At 34.5% G+C, this 20,593-nt stretch overlaps 1 long non-coding RNA gene across 1 annotated transcript; it reads left to right on the top strand.

Moving 5' to 3' along the window:
- The first annotated feature begins 2,051 nt into the window (after positions 1–2,051).
- LOC143075529 (uncharacterized) lies at positions 2,052–17,235 on the top strand. The gene is made up of 2 exons (XR_012978337.1): positions 2,052–2,367; positions 16,697–17,235. It is a non-coding gene; the product is annotated as an uncharacterized LOC143075529 (long non-coding RNA).
- Positions 17,236–20,593: the final 3,358 nt, after the last annotated feature.

Raw genomic sequence — 20,593 nt, 5'->3', positions numbered from 1 at the left:
TGTAACACACAAATTCTGGGGAATTGCACGAACACTGAAAGAAGCTAGACCGGTTGTGTCGACAGGATTTGATTTTAGTTTTTTTGGTGTTTCAACGCCACCTTTAAGCACCGCTTTTGGGCAATTTCGTGGCGGACAGTTTTTATTTGTGGAGGAAGCCGAAGTGCCCGGAGAAAACCACCGACCTTCGATAGGAAAACTGACAATCCTAGTCCATTAAGAGTGGAGTCGAGTGCACCCGCAAGAGCGGGATTCGAACTCACAACCTCAGTGTTGACTGGCTAGTGATTACACCGAGGGCCCCGTGTCGGCAAGATAAGCGTCCCCTCCTATGCATGCAACACATATATATAAAATGTCAAAATTGAAAATAGGCCAAATCGTGAGGTCAAAATATAAAACATTTTTAAAAGTTTACTAATATGAGTTGACTTTTAATAAAAGAGAAGCGAAAGATACCGAAGGGACATTCAAACTAATTGGTCGAAAAGAAACTGACAACGCCATAGCAAAAAAAAAAAAAAGAAAGACCAAAAGAAAAACAACAATATACAAAGCACAACAAAGAAAACTAAAGACTGAGCAACACGAACCCCACCACAAACCTGTATTCTTCCTAACTAAAACATATATTCTTCATTACTGTAAATACTTGTAGCTCTTTATAATTAGGTCTTTCCACTGTTCTGTGGAAAGACCTATTGCATTTGTTCTGATTATTTTTTTTCTTCTTTCGCCAAATTTGTTTCTTGTCCTGTTTTGTGGTTTTACAAGATGTCTTTTAGATTTTTTGCATATGATATTGAAGTTATTGTGCTTTTGAGACTGACCCTGTTTATTCGAAGACTTTTTATTGTAACAGTTATCTCCCCAAACACTGGGGTTTTTTTTTGTGATGAGATCTCCTCCGTAACTGTTAAAGACAGCGACAAATTTAATTTACCAAATTTGTTCAATTTTGACGGAAGCGATATGAAGACTCCATATGAGAGTTATTTCACCTAATGCATTTGAAACAAGTGATATGTATTGTAACTGGTAAACCATAAGTGATAGAGATCTAGGGTCTGTTGATTTTGAGGTCCTTGGTCCAAAGAACAGAAAACTAGGTGAAGGTGAAATTCTAAATTTTGACTTAACCTTGTTCCTTGATCTCCTCTGTCACTTTTAAAGATATATATATATAAAAAAAACTAGTGCAAAATGATTGCCTAATTGTGATTGAAATATGATACATTTGGTCGGAAACAAACCAATGACATCTTATAAGAGTAATTGGACATAAAATGATTCAATTTAAGGTTAATTGATTATTACTCCAACTTGGTACATAATAAAGCCATAAGGTCTTTTTGTAAACTGATGGTTGACATGTATCCTGAGAAAAATATCAACCGAAAGTGACCTGGAGTAAACCGGAAGTAGCTACTTTTGCACTTATTTCATAGAAAAGTATCAGAAACTATATATTTTTTAAATATGCATACATAAACGTATCATTTGAGACCGGTTGTGAATTTCACTAAACCGGAAGTACCTAATATACCCCATTATTACAGGCAAAAGTATATAGAAACCATATATTTTTGAAATCAGTGTAAATAAAGCTATCATGCAAGACCGGAAGTGACATTTTAAACCGGAAATTGACATTTATCTCCCTTATTTCAGTCAAAAATATATAGAAACATTTATTTATTCAATCGGTATGAAAAAACTATTGTTTGGACACCAATAGTAACTTTGAATAAACCGAAAGTAGCTTCTCATCAATAAATTATAAAATTGATGAGGAAAAATCCTTCAATTGTTCTCTGAACAATTGGTTTTAAAGTTGTATATTTTAATCAAGATATGAAAAGTACACGGATCTCGGTCAAACTCTTTACCATTGCAGTATCAAGTTAAATCGTTAATTTCTGTAGGTTAGTACTTTTTGCTATGATAAATGTGGCGTAAACACTTTTAAATTTTAGCTACTTTCCACAATAATTATTACATCAAAATTTATGGTTATTTTTTTCTTATTTCGATGACTCTTCAGATATTGAAGCCATTTTAAAAATATTTCAATCAACAAGACGCCTTACTGTGTGTGCACGTGATACTGTCCAAACAAAATTTCATATAAAATGAGTTTTATTCTCTAAGAGGTCGCTTGTAAAACCATTTGGTTCAGTATACAGACACTGTTCACAATGATAGATACGTGTTCACTGTTTCTACTCTCGGGACTCCTTGTACTATATGGAGTCGATACAAGAGCAGTTCAAAACATTACTTTAGACGGAAGTAAATTGGTAACATTTGACATGTGGGATGCTTTGAAGCGAAATATGACGGAATTAGTAACAGAACTTATCGAACGTAAGTATTGTTATCTTAAATTCTACCCTTCTCCTCGTGGGTATAGTATAGTGTTGTTCGTCCATTCATTAGATATAGGAAGATGTGGTATGAGTGCCAATGAGACAACACGGAGCTTTGGTTCACACCGAAAAGTAAACCATTATAGGTCAAGGTACGGCCTTCAACACGGAGCCTTGGCCCACACCGAACAGCAAGCTATTAAGGGTATATATGATCTCTCTCTCATCAAATTAAAATCGAAACTTGCATTTTTTTTTATAAATCCACACTATAAAAAAAATGTGTTTTAACTTATACCGGTTTTGTTGAGATACTTCACATCTTATCAGGTGTTGCCCCCCCCCCCCCATAAAAAACATAAACCAGAACAATCGTGGTACCATTATTATTGTAAAGGCTTGATTGATTGATTGATTGGTCGATTGGTGTTTAACGCCACTATAAGCATTTTTGTGATATTTTGTGCCTGGTTTTTTTGTGGCGGAAGCCGGAGGGAACAACCGACCTTTGGTAGAAAAACTGACAACCCTAGTCAATTAAGTTTGGAGTCGACACCCCTGACACATGCGAGATTCGATATGCTCAAAACTTCAGCGTTGACAAGCTAGTGATACGGAAGTCGATAGTTCGACCACTTGACAACTCGACCACCGAGGCCCCCTGTTGTAAACGATCCCCTTTTGGAATATTGTAATATAACACCAGAAGTTCTGAAACCTCACGCCTCACGCCTATAATTGTTTTTTGTTGTTATTTATCTTTAGACGTATATTTATTTTATTCAATGTTCTGCTTTTTATTGTGGTACATGTGTTACCCGCTTAGCGAATGTGTTAACAGTTTTAGAATGTGTTTATTATGTTAACAAAATATCGAGATTAGAATAAAAGTAAATATTCTTAAATGCATTAAAGGACCAGAAAGATTATTTAAAGGCAACATTGACTACACGTTTATTTTGCATAGTGAAACTTGACATAAAATACCTCTGACTGTCGATCGTTGTATTATTCACATAATTACACTTGTTTACTCTGGTATTGAACTATTTAAGGGAGATGTAGGCATTCGTCAATAAGGCAGCAACTGGGTAACAAAATCATACCAGAATTATAATATATTTGTCAAAAAAGATCAAGTGGTTATATTATATATATGTGTATGTGACCTCCTATTTCTACCTAATCTCTAGCATTTTCATCGTCAACTTTTACTCGTTTTATTTTGTAGACATTTTTCTCTTAAGCTTACACACGATAAGACCCTGTATCATTCAGTGCACATGCGTTACATGTTTGAAAACTTAGCTTTAGTTGGTTATGCAGTTGCGGATCCAAAAATTTTCATAAATGGGGGCCCAATGACTGCCTTAGAGGGGGTCTGCTCTAGTCATGATTCAGTGATTCCCTTTTTAATCAACCAAATTTTTCCCACAAAAGGGGGGCCCGGGCCCCCTGCCCCCCCCCCCTAAATCCGCCTCTGTTACGTATATTATGTAAGTTTTTTTTATTGATTCCGATTACTGATCCGAAATCGTACAACCGATATCAATCATTTTAAATTAGATTCGATCATGCACCGTTGTTGAATGAATGAATTAACGAATGAGTTTATTAACAAAAAGCATATATATGCTATGGCAATCAAAACATATATAACAAATACCACACAATGATAAACTGCAGAAAACAACACATGCACGTGATACAATGTTAAGTAATAATATGACATCTCATATTACATGATGCCTTTAGATAATTTCAGTCTTTTATTGGCAGCTTTTAACAATTAATTTAGTTTATGAATATTTGGCCAAGAACAGAATCTGATGTTCAGTAGTTGTCGTTTGTTGATGTGGTTCATAAGTTTCTCGTTTGCGGTTTCTCGTTTTTTATATAGATTAGACCGTTGGTTTTCCCGTTTTAATGGTTTTACAATAGTAATTTGTAGGGCCCTTTATAGCTTGCTGTTCGGTGTGAGCCAAGGCTCCGTGTTGAAGACCGTACTTTGACCTATAATGGTTTACTTTTAAGTGACTTGGATGGAGAGTTGTCTCGTTGGCACCCATACCACATCTTCTTATATCTATATAAGAAAACGATTGATTTTTTTCATTTTTCATTTCTTCACTGCTTTTATTCATTATTCTGTTAATTGGTTCATTTAATTTGATATTATCGAAATAACTAATATAAAAGAACCTTTGTGAGCACGCTCACATATATGACCTTCTAAAATTCAAACTGACCATTATTCCGTGCGTTCATCGTGTATCGTGCGTGTTGCGTGCGTGCATCGTGCGTGTATCGTGCGTGTACCAATCGTGCGTTCATCATTCATCGTTCCGTGTATTTTCCGTGTAACGTGCGTGCATCGTGTATTCTTAATCGTGTATCGTGCGTGTATCGTGCGCTCATCAAACATTCATTCTTAACCGTGTATCGTGCGTGTATCGTGCGTTCATCAATCATTCATTCTCAACCGTGCGTTCGTCAATCGTGTATAATTTGATGTAGATCAGATAACGTGCATTTGTGAAACGTTCATCTCTAATTGTGTAACGTTCATACATTGCGGTTTTTATATGATAGTCGGTTATAGAGCGGTTAAAGTATATGTATATATATATAATATATATGAATGTTCCGACTTTAAATAAAATTTACAGTCATACTTACTTTCTTGTAGACTCTTTTAAAATTAACTTCATCGTACATAACGTTCATACAGATTCATGACTTTTTGTGTAAATATTTTATCATCTGTAAAGATTTTGTGGTTATTCGGTGAATCTTGGCTGGGACTGACACATTTTGATATAATGATACATGTTGTACGTACAAACAATAACATGATATTGACATTTCTACGACAGAAGAGTTAAAATTGGAATTTCTATTCAACTGAGCGAAAATGGACTTCAAAATATACTGTTGGCCAACTGGTATTTGTTAAAAATATTCTGTCAATTAAAAACAAATGTGTTTTTGCAATATTTAAATGTAGGGTAGCTCCACTAAAAAAATAGAAACTGGAAAGTATGAAAGAAAAGAAGTCCACGAGATAACATGTGTTGTAGCTCTACTATTGAAGATGAACTTCATGTCATTCTAAAATGCCCATTATAGTATAATATTATACATTTTAATGAACTTTTTAACCCGCGGCTATAATTATCAGATAGCGAAAATTTAATATTTTTATTTAATAACGGCAAGGTTGTTGCTATAGTCGCCAAAAACACCAACAATATTTTATTGAAAAGAAACTATACAAATCCTTGGTTGTAAATCCTAGGTAGATTATAATTCTTCGCTTATTTGGCAAATTCCTATGCTACTTAGATATTTCGAAATATTTAAGTTTTGATAAATACCATTATAAATATCATTTTTGTCTTAGTTTCTGATGGTCACATGCACGTTATGTTATTTCATTGAGAAAATACAATATACAAGATTGTCGGGTAAATGTGGATTGCGGATTAAAATGTTATAAATGTCAAACATGAATTAACAAATTAAACTGAGGCGAATTAACACGAATATGTATATTCTCTTCAACAGTGTTTGAATTCTCTGTTCTGAATTTCATTTAAATAAGCTAAAATGTTTTGTGGAAAATTGAATAAAAATAAACATTACATGTATTTGAAGGCATTATTTTAATTAAACAAATATAAGATCACGCAAATATATCATGTATTATTTTTAATTGAGGAACTTTTAAAACTTGAAATTGGATTTACAAGTTTAAGATATAATCTTGTTTTTTGTTTGGTTTTTTTTATAAATTAGTTAAATGTATGGTATTATCATAACAAGTCTTTACTTGAAGGGAATAAACATGGAACACTTTCACGGATTCATTTTTCATTGTGTTCATGGTTGCCTATCAATGACACCGTTTTTATTGTATGTCTAAAAGATTATTATCCGAAAAATAATTCACAAAAGTACGTTGTTACTAACTAGGTTGATCCCCCCCGTAAAACATTCAGTATGCCTTCGGAACATACAAATATTAAGGTATTGTCAAAAATTTCAATAACGGCCGTGAAACAAACTAGTTGTTAACCTTCTATGATTATTAAAGAATGACGGATGTTGTTTTTTTTTCGGTACGTCTTAACACTGCTAAGGAATCCTTAGTGCACTAAGGCTTTGACTATACAATGCCACTAAGGAATAGAAGGAGTGCTGTTATATGTATTATTTTTATATATCGTGTTAGAGATTGATATTTAATGCATAAATTTTAAATTTTACAGAAAAATAATCATAAATAAACGAGATATTCAACATTATTTAGACACGTGCCGGTTCTTCTTTGATATGCCGAAAATCAATGACACGTGCCAAATAACATATATATATATAGCAACTGATTAAACAATGACGATCTTTTTTATTTTAAGTGATTTAAAACAATTGTATCGAAAATATTTATGCTTCAAATATTTAATTAATGTGTTGTTCTTATTTAAAATGATGAAAAGGACAAATAATTTTGCTGTTGTTTCATTTCTTTTGCAACAAAATTGTTTGCCATAGGAGCACGACTTTGATGTGCGCCAACTTATAAATAAGAGTGTGGTCAGCTTGTTAAAATGTTTATGTAAGATATACGGAGACAAAAGGAATATATATATTTATAAGTGTTTTGTTTTTATTTTAATTCCGACAAAGATGCGTGTAAATACAAATGGTTTCACTAAAAATATGAGTAAATTCCGAAAACCATCATAAGAAACAACTATGTTAAGTTTCATGAAATGGATAAGCGGTTCTCAAGTTACAGTGCGACATGCGGACGGACGGACGCCGGACATTTGTATACCATAAAACGTCCCGTCAAGATGTTGACGGGCGTATAAAAAAAGCGTAGTGCGCCCGTATGTCAGAAAGAAATCTGATTTGTATGTTTTTTGTCGAGTCTTCGACTTTAGTCGAAAAAGCGAGACTAAGCGATTCTACATTCCGCCGGCGTCTTTGAAATTTTAATGACCGTATCTTACAATACAATACAATACAATATTTTTATTTTCCAAATTAAAGGGCCCATTAAGAGCATAACATTAATTACAACATGACATAAACATTACAGAGTGATTAAAGAAACATAAAATAATAATTGAAATTCAAATGCATGAAGAAAGGATCAGTGGTCAAGGAGAGATAATTTTGATATATTTTAGAGTTTCTAACTAATTTTCTGATTTTCTTAGTTGCAGGCCTTTATCCAGGTATGCACATAAAATAGATAAAAATCTGCTATCTTCATTAATCATGATCCATGAAAAAAGATCATTTATATTTAAACTATCTAAACTGGGGTATTTTTTTATATAATCAGTGATATCTCTTCTGAGGTTATTGTAAATAGGGCATTCCAGAAGAAAGTGCATTTCATTTTCAATACAATTTGTATTACAATATAAACATATCCTCTCATGTCGAGGTAATATTTCATATTTACCACATACATTGGTAATTCGTTCATGTCTGCCAGTTTCTATTCTTAAACAATGATTGCTAAGTCTGTATTTTGTTAATAAATGTTTTTGTGGGTGCTTTAAATCTAAATAATTTTCATAGTCAAATGACTTTTTGAATGAAAAATAAGTGTCCAATTTGCCTTGATTCTGTAAATAAAAATCTCGCATTTTCTCCCAATCATTTTGAAAATTTAATTTGAGCTGTTTTTTCAATAAGTTTTTAAATTTATTTTTTCCTAGATTTTTACATATATTTAGGTCAATACCCAATTTTTCACTGTAGAAAATGATATTAGAGAGCCATGAATTATTGTAACTGGTTTGACTTTTACTTTCTATCATTTTTAACTCAGCATAAGCATTTTTCAATAAATCAGATGGAGAATTCTCTAGTCTATGCCAATACATAAACATATGTGTTAGCAAATTTATATAAAGAGGATATCTACCCAATTCTTAAACTATCCTGGATTTCTATTAAACTTTATTGATTTATTTCCTCATTTTTTTTAACAAATTGTCTGTTTAACATATTGTATGAGATAATTTATGAAATAATTACTGTGGTGTGTTCAATCATTACTCCCTGTTGAAGGCCGTGGGGTGACTTATGGTGAAAACTTCTGTGTCATTTTATTTCTTGCGATGAGTTGTCTCATCCCCAATCATACCACATCTTTTTCTTGTTATCAAAACTTCAATAAAATTAACGGTACTAATTTTCTTGCACCAGATGCGCATTTCGACAATACATGTCTCTTCAGTGATGCTCGTGACCAAAATATTTGAAATCCAAAGCTTATATAAAAGACGAAGAGCTATAATCTAAAAGGTCCAAAAAGTATAGCCAAATCCGTGAAAGGAATCAGAGCTTTGCATGAGGGAGATACATTCCTTAATTCATAATAATTTCTATCATTTTTGTAACAGCAAATTTTAATAACACAATAAATCCGTATTTTCATGCCAGTACTGTAGTACTGGCTACTGGGCTGGTGATACCCTCGGGGACTAATAGTCCACCAGCAGAGGCATCGACCCAGTGATAGTAATAAAATTAACGGTACTAATTTTTTTTGCACCAGATGGGCATTTCGACAATACATGTCTCTTCAGTGATGCTCGTGACCAAAATATTTGAAATCCAAAGCTTATATAAAAGATGAAGAGCTATAATCTAAAAGGTCCAAAAAGTATAGCCAAATCCGTGAAAGGAATCAGAGCTTTGCATGAGGGAGATACATTCCTTAATTTATAATAATTTCTATCATTTTTGTAACAGCAAATTTTAATAACACAATAAATCCGTATTTTCATGCCAGTACTGAAGTACTGGCTACTGGGCTGGTGATACCCTCGGGGACTAATAGTCAACACGTATTTTCAAAAACTTTAAGAACGATTGTACGAATATGTATTGAAACCTCGTAACCAGCTTCAACATGTTCATTTGTGGACAAGTACCTATAATGGTTTACTTTTTAAATTGTTATTTGCATGGAGAGTTGTCTCATTGGCACTCACACCACATCTTCCTTTATCTAAGTATCATTTGCAAATATTTAAAACACGTATTCAAAATGTCGATTAACTGGAAACAACAAAGTATTAATACCAGAATTTGTGAAAACGCTCCACGAACAACTCAAGCTGACGACTTTGGCGCAATGGAGTGCGATGGTTTATAAAACGCGGGATATCATAATTAAAGTCTACATATGTGCAATTATTATGAGCAGTATATTTGTTTCAATGTCAGTATATAAAGCATTTTTTTAAATTTGTTTTTTAGGGATGCACCCAATTGCACCTTTTCATTTAAGATATATTTCCGTGACGTAACCTCGAAAGATTAGTCACATCACTAAAAACAATAAGGGAAATGAAACTTCTTCTCGCATGTTGCACTTTGGGTAATAGTTCTCTTCGACAAAATACTGCCTTGAACTCAATTTTGGTATAAATATAAAGAAGCCAAAATTTGGTTCTGAAATATATATTTTTGTAAACTCTAAAAGCTAGGTAGCATAGCCCTTAATTGATATAGGTTCTTAAATTCGACAATGTTTAGAGACAGTGCTAGGGCTGTTAGAAAGTCAAGGTCGCTAAACTCTCATTTGCCGTTTAGAGATTTTCTGAAAATACAATGGCTTTTGCCTTATTCGAAACAAAAACATTAGCAAATATAACTGGTGGCCTTCGGTCAATTGTTCTTTTCGGGTTGTTGTCTCTTTGACACATTCCCGATTTTCATTCTTAGTTTTAAAATAACTAAAAATACTATTTACAATTGTCAGTTCGAAATACATTTAAGAAGTCAGTACGTTGATACATGTTATATTCTACTGAATTTACTATATCCGTTATTATTACGTAATATATATATTATATAAGTCCTGTGTCCAGGTGGAAATAACGGGCCGTAATAACAATATGTGATTTGTATGTCAGGTGAAAGTGACAACGGGTGGTATGTATACTGAAATGTTTATCGTCTTCCATTATACATGAGGGTGTGAATGGGGGTTTATAGAAGGAAATTATAGACAAAAAAATAAAGAATACAAAAAATAACCAGACAAATAGAAAAGAAAATGATGAGGTACTAGAATATATGGAATAAAGAATAATCGGCAAAAGGTAAAACGAATTATAAAACAAATTGCCTAAAAATATAGAATACAGAAATACTGAATCCCCATTCAGACCCTCATGATCTGACATTTAAAGCTTTAGGACATTTATGGGCATGCGATACAGTTTTAGACCGACAGTGAAAACATATAGAAAATTGTTAAGCTGGTTTTTTTTCGGGAAGGAAAATAATGTTTGCATCGAGAAAAATAGCCCCTCCCCTATAAATGATCATACATTTACCTAAGTGGGAGCTTAAATTTTGGAATCAATCACGAGGCCTGACTGCCATAAACAACAGATTACGAACAGCAAACAGTGGATACACCAATTCATTGATATGTATGAAAGACAATGACGGACACAAAATGATTGCACTGAATAATTTCAACTACCATTGAGATAGATTTTTCAAATCTCCTTATCAAATTAGACATGCATTTAAAAAAAACCTTGGGATATCTATTACCGTTAGGTTTCAAATTGGAATTAAAAATTGCATTTTCCCAAAGTGTTTAAGGCAAAACCCCGTGAATCTCACCTCCTAGAAATTTGAAGTGTCAGCTAAGATGTTTGAAAATATGTATGAATTTTCTTACATACTTGAAATTGGAAAGGAATATAAACACATTCAGTATGTTTACTGTACAAACAAACAACAGACACCAATCGTGTCTTATATTGTTGAAGTCATTTTTACTGAGATAAAAATTTGATTAATTGATTATTCAGTGGTTGTTTAAACGTCCAGTGGCAAACATTTCATGCATATTCAGGACGAAAAGTCGTTTCAGAAGTATATAATGAAGTATTTGGTATTACAAATGTTTAAATTTTCTAATTATTTAGTAAATGTCATTTTCTTAAGTAGTTCTAATTAATTTGTACGAATCAAATTTTTCTGACAAAATAATATCTTTTGCTCTCAATTAACACATACGATTTTGATAACAATGGATGATATAAGGAACTTTGTAACTTAAAAAAAGAAATTATGATTGTTTAATCAGGTGTTATGTCAATTCGCTTGTGTCAGTCGGATCACTGATTTTCGGCAATATCAAGGAAAAACCGACACGTTCTAAAGATTGTTCAACTACTCATTTATTGGTGAAATTATAACCTAATATGTCCTGTTGATAAGTATATATGTACAGAACTACAAAAATTTGCAGTGAATGTTAACATAAAAGAATCAAATAATTTCTGCTATGCTTGTAGTGAAAACGAAAACAGCTTACAATATTTTTTAGATATATACATATATAATCGTTTATAAAATGTATCTGTCAAAGTGAAAAAAATATATAACATGTAAAAATACATAGATCATTCATTTATTGCAATCAATTATACCAAACATGTTAGTTAAAATAATTTCTAGAACCAGTCATGCACTCTCTGTAGATATAATGCGTCGGACATTGTATGCATAAAAATAAAATCTCGATTTTTAACTGTATGAAATAAAATTAGTAAGAGTTTCGCGGAACACAATGTCTCGCCTTCGTTTGCCGTAAACTTGAACTCTCAGGGTGAGGTTGAACAAAAAGAAGACACTATATTTTGATTGTTATGAGCTTCTGTCCAAGTTCAAAAATATTTCCGGTGCCTATAAAATAGCCGACTTTAATTAAGTTATTTGAATCTGAGCTGGCAAAATAGTATATTATTTATTATGGTGGTATCGGCAAAACAGCTACAAGTATTGCCTTTAATGAAAATTCATATCAATTTTAAATACTATTCTAAAAAAAATAGCTTTGAGAACCGTGTAAAAAGCGTTCGTTGTTCAGTTGTCAATGAATCATTCAACGTGCGTGTATCGTGCGTGCGTGTATCGTGCGTGTATCGTGTATTTATCATTCATCGTGCATCGTGCGTGTATCGTGCGTTCATCATTCATCATTCATTTTGCGTTAATCCTCCGTGTAACGCTCATCGCTCATCGTGCGTGTATCGTGTATCGTGCGTGTACCGTGCGTGTATCGTGCATTCACCGTGCGTGTATCGTGCGTGCGTGTATCGTGCGTGTGGTCAGTTTGAATTTTAGAAGGTCTGTATCACATTGTCACTGGGCAAACAAAATCTCACCAGATTCCTCAGTTCAAAGACTCCTAAATCCAACAAAGTCAACTAATACAATTTTCGTTTGGATTTTCACATCTACATATTATGTCCTTATTATAAAAAAAGTTTCATGAAATTCTGTTGTGCGGTTTCAGAGAAGTTGCGATGACTAACTGTTGCAGAAGTATATTTAGGCGAAAATTCTAAGTTTAAAGGGGCATAACGCCTAGAAAAAAATGAATCATCATTTCCTATCGATATGTAAATCTAAATAGTATGTCCTAACTATTAACAAACTTTCGTGAAATTCTGTTATGTGGTTTCAGAGGAGTTGCGATGACAAACTGTTGCAGTAGTATATTTAGGCCAATATTCTTAGTTCAACGAAGCATAACTCTAGAAAAATAGAATAATAATTTCTTGTCGATATGCATCTTAATTATCTACAAAGTGAAATTCTGGTGTTTAATTTCAGAGGCGTTGCAATGACAAGAACAGGACTAACGGGCAGACTGACGGACAGACTGACTGACGGACGTAGACTGACAGACAGGTCGACTGCATGACGGACGGACTAACGGACAGACGGGTTAAAACATTATACCCTACTCGGGTATAATTAATGATAAAGTACATTTTCCAAAGTTTTATACCGTGTATTTTGGTTTGAGATAAGCGGTCAACGGCGGGAATGGAAAGTGCAATATCCAAAAAATCATCCAGTTAATGCACTCCTATAAAAATGAAAGAAGTTAATTTACTCGAAGGAAAAATTACCATTCATGTTACAAGCTTATATCTTAACTGGTTACTGGAAAGTACAACTTAATTATACTAAAAACAGGGAAGGGGGGGGGGGGGATATTGAATTGGCTACACCTATCCATGTAGACTCGAAACGCAAACAAAACTCTTGTCAATTAAAAAAAAAATAATTTGGAGAAAATAACATAAATTTCGTTCTGACACGCTCTTCAAGTTAACAGCGGTGCGTGATGGTGTCCGTTTAGATTTTGAACAAATTTTTTTAATGATACAGGTCGGTTGTAAGGTGTATATACGCAACAATTGTTATGTTATCCATAGATTGTTGTGGTTCCAATTCCTGTTTCGAATCAATTTAGTTCTGTAAGTTCAGAAATTATTGCGTGCATTTATTATTGCGATATTTGAAAATGGACAAAAATGCGATATTAATTATTGTGATTTCATGAAAATCTGCTGACAGATATATGTAAATGATATCAGAATGCGAGATCTTATTATTGCGACAGTCACCTAGTCGCATTAATCGCATTAATAAAAACTTCGCAATAATTTTTGAATTTACAGAAGTTATTCCTATGTCGATATTTCACATGCAATATTATTGGTTTAACTCTGATTATATCTGTTTTTGTTTCAGATTCTACACGGCCGACACTCGGCTAACCGAGAGTTTGGTCGGTTAATCTATATTGAGTATGCGGCTATATCGGCGGTTGGTCTGTTAATCGGGTTGGTTATACGTCTGTTAAGAGTAAAACTCACAATTTAATGTTAAACTCTGTTAAATATACAGATTTTTGCCATATTATGAGAACCACATCAAAAAAAGAAAAGTGTCTGACAAAATGATATCTATCATAGAACATTTTCCACCAGTAAAAAAAATGCATAGCCTGCGCAGTTTTAAGTAAAACGAAAAGGCGTCTCGCAAGTATGTGGTTTTTATGCTTGTACGCATAGCAATATTTTGGATAAAAGGCTAAAAAACATTTTTATATATGATTTAAAGGACACAAAATAGTACTTTGGTTCTAAAAAAATAATTGTCATTGATAAATATTTCATAATTGTTATATAAGTTAAGTAATACCTCATTTTAATGAATATTAGGGGAATACAGTCTGTTAATGGGTTGGACAATTTAAATCGTGTCAGTTAAGAGTTATTTAGCCACGACAATAGTCTTACTACCTTTAGTTTATATTTTCACATTGAAAAAAATGAGATGTACTTGTGACGAAAAAATTACAATACGGTGCAACAGTATCCTTATAGAAAGAGAACTTTTATTTTAATTTTATTTCTTTGCATTTCATTGAAGGGTGTGTCACTTCAATATAGCGTTATATGGACTGATTGGCCGCTCGAATTCGCATGAATTTATTATTTACGCCAAGTTATCAATCAGCCTTATTTTTTTTGTCTGTTCAAAGTCTGTAACATCTATGAATCTGTCATGTGTTGCAATGCAGCTGGTTAAATTCCATGCGTTTTCTTTGAAATACTAAGGCTTTTCTACATCAGGAATAGATTACCTTATGCCGGCGTCACACATTGGCGTATAGACCGGCGTGCACCAAACGTAAAGAGAAAATTGACAAAGTCGGTATACGTTAGTTGCATGCCATAGGAACGCTTAGCAATCGTTCAAAGCGCGTCAGTGGCGGATCCAGGGGGGTTCCGGGGGTGCGCACCCCCCCCTTTATTTTTGCCGATCAATGCATTTGTATCGGGACATATGTTTTGCACTCCCCCCCCCTTTGCCCTGGGTGCCCTGGGTTAGCACCCCCCTTTCGAAAATTCCTGCATCCGCCCCTGCGCGTGGCATAAGTTTGTAGTACGTCGAAATACAAAGCCCCACGGTAAAATTGAGAAAGGAAATGGGGAATGTGTCAAAGCGACAACAACCCGACCATAGAGCAGGCCAAGGCCACCAATGGGTCTTCAATGTAGAGAGAAACTCCCGCACCCGTAGGCGTCCTTCAGCTGGCCCCTTAAAAAAATATGTATACTAGATCACACAAGACTAACAAAGGCCAGAGGCTCCCGACTTGGGACAGGCGCAAAATTGCGGCGGGGATAAACATGTTTATGTGATATCAACCCTCCCCTATTCCTCTAGCCAATGAAGGAAAGTAAATACGTTTGATGAACGCTACAATCCCAGGAAATTTGTATGCAGCATAAAAAAACATACAACATACGCCAACATACGTTTCTAGTACGCCCAATACACGCTTAAAGCTCGTTTTGCACACGTTACAAATATGATTGACAGGTTAAATGCATCCAAAATTACTAGCGTATTGGCAGCGTAAATGATTTTGAACACGCCAGTGCTATACGCTGATGTGTGACGCCGGTATTAGTTGTGTTTCCTCAATGCTTTTCAACTTCGGTTTTTTATTTGGCCTTTTAAACACTTTTTTTCGTCACTGATGAGTTTTTCGTAGACAAAACGCGTGTCTGGCCTAAATATAAGGCGTAAATATAAAATTTCAGTCCTGGTATCTACCAGGAGTTTATTTCCGGTAGTATTGTCTTTTGAAATTAATATTACTTTGATATTACACTTTTTGAAACCATTTCTATCAATTTCAGATTCCATTGTCTAAACTTATGTTTCATTGTTCATGTGTTGTTTCCACATATAGTAGCCACTTATCTTGAGTCTATCCCTTTATTCAGATAACACCCCATATAGCAATTAAATTATGCTTGTAATGTCATTCATAACTCTTAACAGACCAATTAACAGACCGAGTTTTATACATCCGACCCATTAACAGACCACACGTTTATCAAAAATTGATTTATGTCACCAAAATACAGTTTTTCGTGTAGATTTTTCACATATTGATGTTAATATGGTAAACAAACATAATGCCTGTCTTTTTTCGATGTTCAAAATATTGCATGCAAGTAAACTCAACCAACTTGTCATTTTTGTGTACATTTTGTGTGTGTAAAATGTGTATAAATTTACTGATGAGTAACTCGCCTTTTCATTTTATAGATCGTTTATTAAAGCTAGACAAAAAATAATTACACCACTGGATTCAGTACTCCAAATCGTTTTGTCAGACATGAATAGTTTTTATGATATAAATATAATTAAAAAGTTATACAATGAAACATAATGACCTTGCAATGATTTTCTCGATAACACCTGATTAACAGACTTTAGCCAACCCTATTAACAGACCAACCGCCGATATAGCCGCATACTCAATATAGATTAACCGACCAAACTCTCGGTTAGCCGAGTGTCGGCCGTGTTCTAAGGTTGACAGGCAGCGGGTTTTTTTCTATGCAATATTATTGGTTTAACTCTGATTATATCTGTTTTTGTTTCAGATTCTAAGGTTGACAGGCAGCGGGTTTTTTTCTATGCAAATATGCCTGAAGCTGTAGTAGATTACAACAAAAACTCAATAGTGAAATTCAGTAACACTTTATACAATGAAGGAGATATTTTTAACCATGGAGACGGTGTTTTTGTTTCACCTGTTACAGGCGTTTACTTATTTTCCTGGACAATTCTTACCTTCAATGGGAAAGCTGTTAATACCGAATTACGAGTAGACAATGTTCTTAAGGAAACACTCCATGCAATTGTCGGTAGTGCTGTTGGACATGTATCGGTCAGCAGAACTGTTATTTGTAAAGTAATTAAGAAGGAACACGTGTGGATACAGACTGGTGGTTCTTACGCAGGAAACGTTTTTGACTACGATGCCGGAGATGCGAGTTCATTCATGGGTGTTCTCATATACGAGATTTAAACCCACGAATCGAAAGATACGTTTGAATCACTTTCTTTTCTTATATCTTAGGGTATAATCAAGTTTTTATAGACTGACATGCATAATGTTCCATTAAAACCGTATATAAATTATTGTTTTATTATTTTATTTGATATTGAACATTTTTAAAACTCAATATTAAATAAAAGACACTGCTACTTTCAGTGTTTGGTACAGATTGGTTGTCACTGGGCACAACAGCTCAACATAGAACCCTATGGGTAATAACCAGAGAACTCTTTTTGTCAGAAAACACTGTCAAACATCCAAACATACTATCCACACTAATCTGTGTCCACACTTGTTTATTTATAAATATATAAAGTAAATGTAATCTTTCGACAAGAATTGAAAACAGAGATGTGGAGTATACATCAATGAACAAAAAAAAGTGAGTAAAATAACAATAAGGAAAAGGTCTTACCGCATGTCTATGATCAATATTTCATAGGGAATTTGCTCCCCACCCACCTCGGAGTGCCAGCTTGTGCGATGCTTGTGTACGATGGCTCTCTATTTGAAAGCACCAGGGATACAAGAAAAGTGCAGTAATCTTAAAAAAAACATCGATCGCCGCTAAAATATTCTTTGAGGTTACACATGTCGATAGCGGTCAATGAATTTGGCAAAACTTTTAGGAATTTTGGTTCTCAATACTCTTCAACTTCGTGCTTTTGTTTTTTATTTGGTCGGGTTGTTGTCTCTTTGACACATTCCCCATTTCCATTCTCAATTTTATTTATTTGGCCTTCTTAACTTTTTTGGATTCGAGCGTCACTGATGAGTCTTTTGTAGACGAAACGCGCGTCTGGCGTATATACTAAATTTAGTCCTGGTATCTATGATGAGTTTATTTACATAGTTTATAATTACGGGCGAGGTTTTTCAACAAATATTTGTCATACATTGCCCAACAAAAGACCAATACATTCGAAACAACAAATAATAGACAATACATATAAAACTAAACGACAAATGATAGACAGCACGGGGCACATCCAAATATATGTAAGAAAATCTAGCAGTTTAAAACAGTATAAAGGGCAATATACAAAACAGATGACCAGACCAGTATTTTGAAGAAATTAAGAAATATTAAATAGCCAAAATGAAATTTTGACGGTGTATTAATATGAGAAATTCTCATATGAACGAGTACACCATAACTGTAAATATTATAAGAGCATACACCTCAAGCACGGGGAAACGTTCTACTGCCTCTACACAGCACAAGCGACAAACTCTAGAACCATGTTGTTGAAACTGGCGAAAATACCGAAACGAAATACAGGGACCGACGACTGGTCCCCTGTCTATAAAACACAAACTCACTGGCAGAACTAACTCACAGACTGGTAGAGCGAATATAAACAATGACTTTCAGTACGGATTTTTAGTTTCACTTTAAATGAACGGATAGTGTCAGTTCAAAATGCTGCTTTAGACTGAAGACTGAACTTCAGTCGACTTTTAAAGATAGGTAATGTTTACAGGTTGCCAAAGAATAAAGATTTCATAATAATAAAGTTGACAAATTCTACAAACATACAATTAGGCAGCAACCATTTGATTTTCTGCGGGGGGCTATGGTTTTTTTTGGGGAAAAAAAGTTTGTTTCCAGGTTTTGGTGAAAAAAATGATTTGTTTTGGACCCTGAGAAAAAAAAATTGTTTGTTTCACCCTCAGCTCCCACTATATGTAATGCTAAAATTGAAAGAAAAAAATTGTTTTCGGTTTGTCGCTAAAAAAAATAGATTGTTCTTCGCCGAAGGCGAAAAAAAAAGTTTGCGCAGAAAAAAAAACCATAGCCCCCCCCCCCCCAGAAAGTCAAATGGTTGCTGCCTTAGCACTTCAAAAGTAACAATAGATGATGAGCGAAAAACGGATTAATGACATTGTAATCATAATGTACTGAACAAGAACTGATAAACGGATATCGAACAGAATTAGAATCATTTGCATTACAGCGTAGACAAGAACATTTTTTGACGCGCTTAGGTTATCAATTTACTGGGTCAGATTAGGTGAACGTTCGTCTGTAAGATCCACTTGTCCATGTCATATCGTACGTGTTATAGACATTTAAACTATTGGGTCACCAAAGGTTCTAAACGCCTAAATTAAATGATACGAATAACTTGCGGAGGACCAAACCTTCACGTTGTGTTGATTTAAATGTTGAATACTAACTTTCCTGTTTTATTTTCGTGCATCTGCATGCACTTTACACATTTATTCTATTTAAATCCCCATTGGAAGGCCTCTGACAGACTGAGTGAGCGTAACATCACTGATATCGATAGCCGATGACAAACAAGTTAAAGGTAAATGATTCAGTATTGTTACAAATATAAGTATTGCGGTTGTCTACGCTGTTATGAATTTGATTCTATCTATGGACGCTATAACATTAACGGATTAAAAAAAAACGAAATAGCAGCATAAATTAACATAATCCCTTGTAGAGTTTTTTCAAACAGTTTTAGATTAAAAAGTAACACACATGCATAAGATTTTTAAGAATGCAAATCAAAACACATTTTCTGTTGAATTTAGAAGATCTTAGAATGAAATTGTCTGAAAAGATTTTAAACATAAACTGTAAAACATATTACAAATAAGTGCAAATGTCCAAAATCAGAAACGAATCCTTTGGTTCGACTTTTCCCACGATCACATCACTCAGGACCAAGACACTGACTACTGAGATTATGATACCCGTGGGCAAACAGCCCATCAGGATCAAGACACTGACTTCTGAGATTATGATATCCCCGTGGGCAAACAGCCCATCAGGACCAAGACACTGACTACTGAGATTGATACCCCCGTGGGCAAACAGCCCATCAGGACCAAGACACTGACTACTGAAAGTATGATACCCCTGTGGGCAAACAGCCCATCAGGACCAAGACACTGACTACTGAGACTATAATACCCGTGGGAAAACAGCCCATCAGTATTAAGACACTGACTACTGAGATTATGATACCCCCGTGGGGAAACAGTCCATCAAGACCAAGACACTGACTACTGTGATTATGATACCCCTTGGGAAAACAGTCCATCAACACAAAGACACTGACTACTGAGGTTATGATTACCCCGTGGGCAAACAGTCCATCAGCACCAAGACACTGACTACTGAGATTATGATAATCCCGTGGGCAAACAGTCCATCAGCACCAAGACACTGACTACTGAGATTATGATAACCCCGTGGGCAAACGGTCCATTAGCACCAAGACACTGACTACTGGGATTGTGATATCCCCGTCGGCAATCAGTCCATCAGTACCAGGACATTTGACTTCTGAGATTATGTTACCCCCGTGGGCAAACAGCCCATCAGGACCAAGACACTGACTACTGAGATTATGATACCCCCGTGGGCAAACAGCCCATCCGGACCAAGACACTGACTACTGAGATAATGATAACCCCGTGG

The sequence above is a fragment of the Mytilus galloprovincialis genome, chromosome 5 (genome assembly GCF_965363235.1).
Source record: "Mytilus galloprovincialis chromosome 5, xbMytGall1.hap1.1, whole genome shotgun sequence".
Classification (NCBI taxonomy): domain Eukaryota; kingdom Metazoa; phylum Mollusca; class Bivalvia; order Mytilida; family Mytilidae; genus Mytilus; species Mytilus galloprovincialis.
Note: the sequence above shows the minus strand (reverse complement) of the source record. Positions and strands in the feature narration are given on the sequence as shown.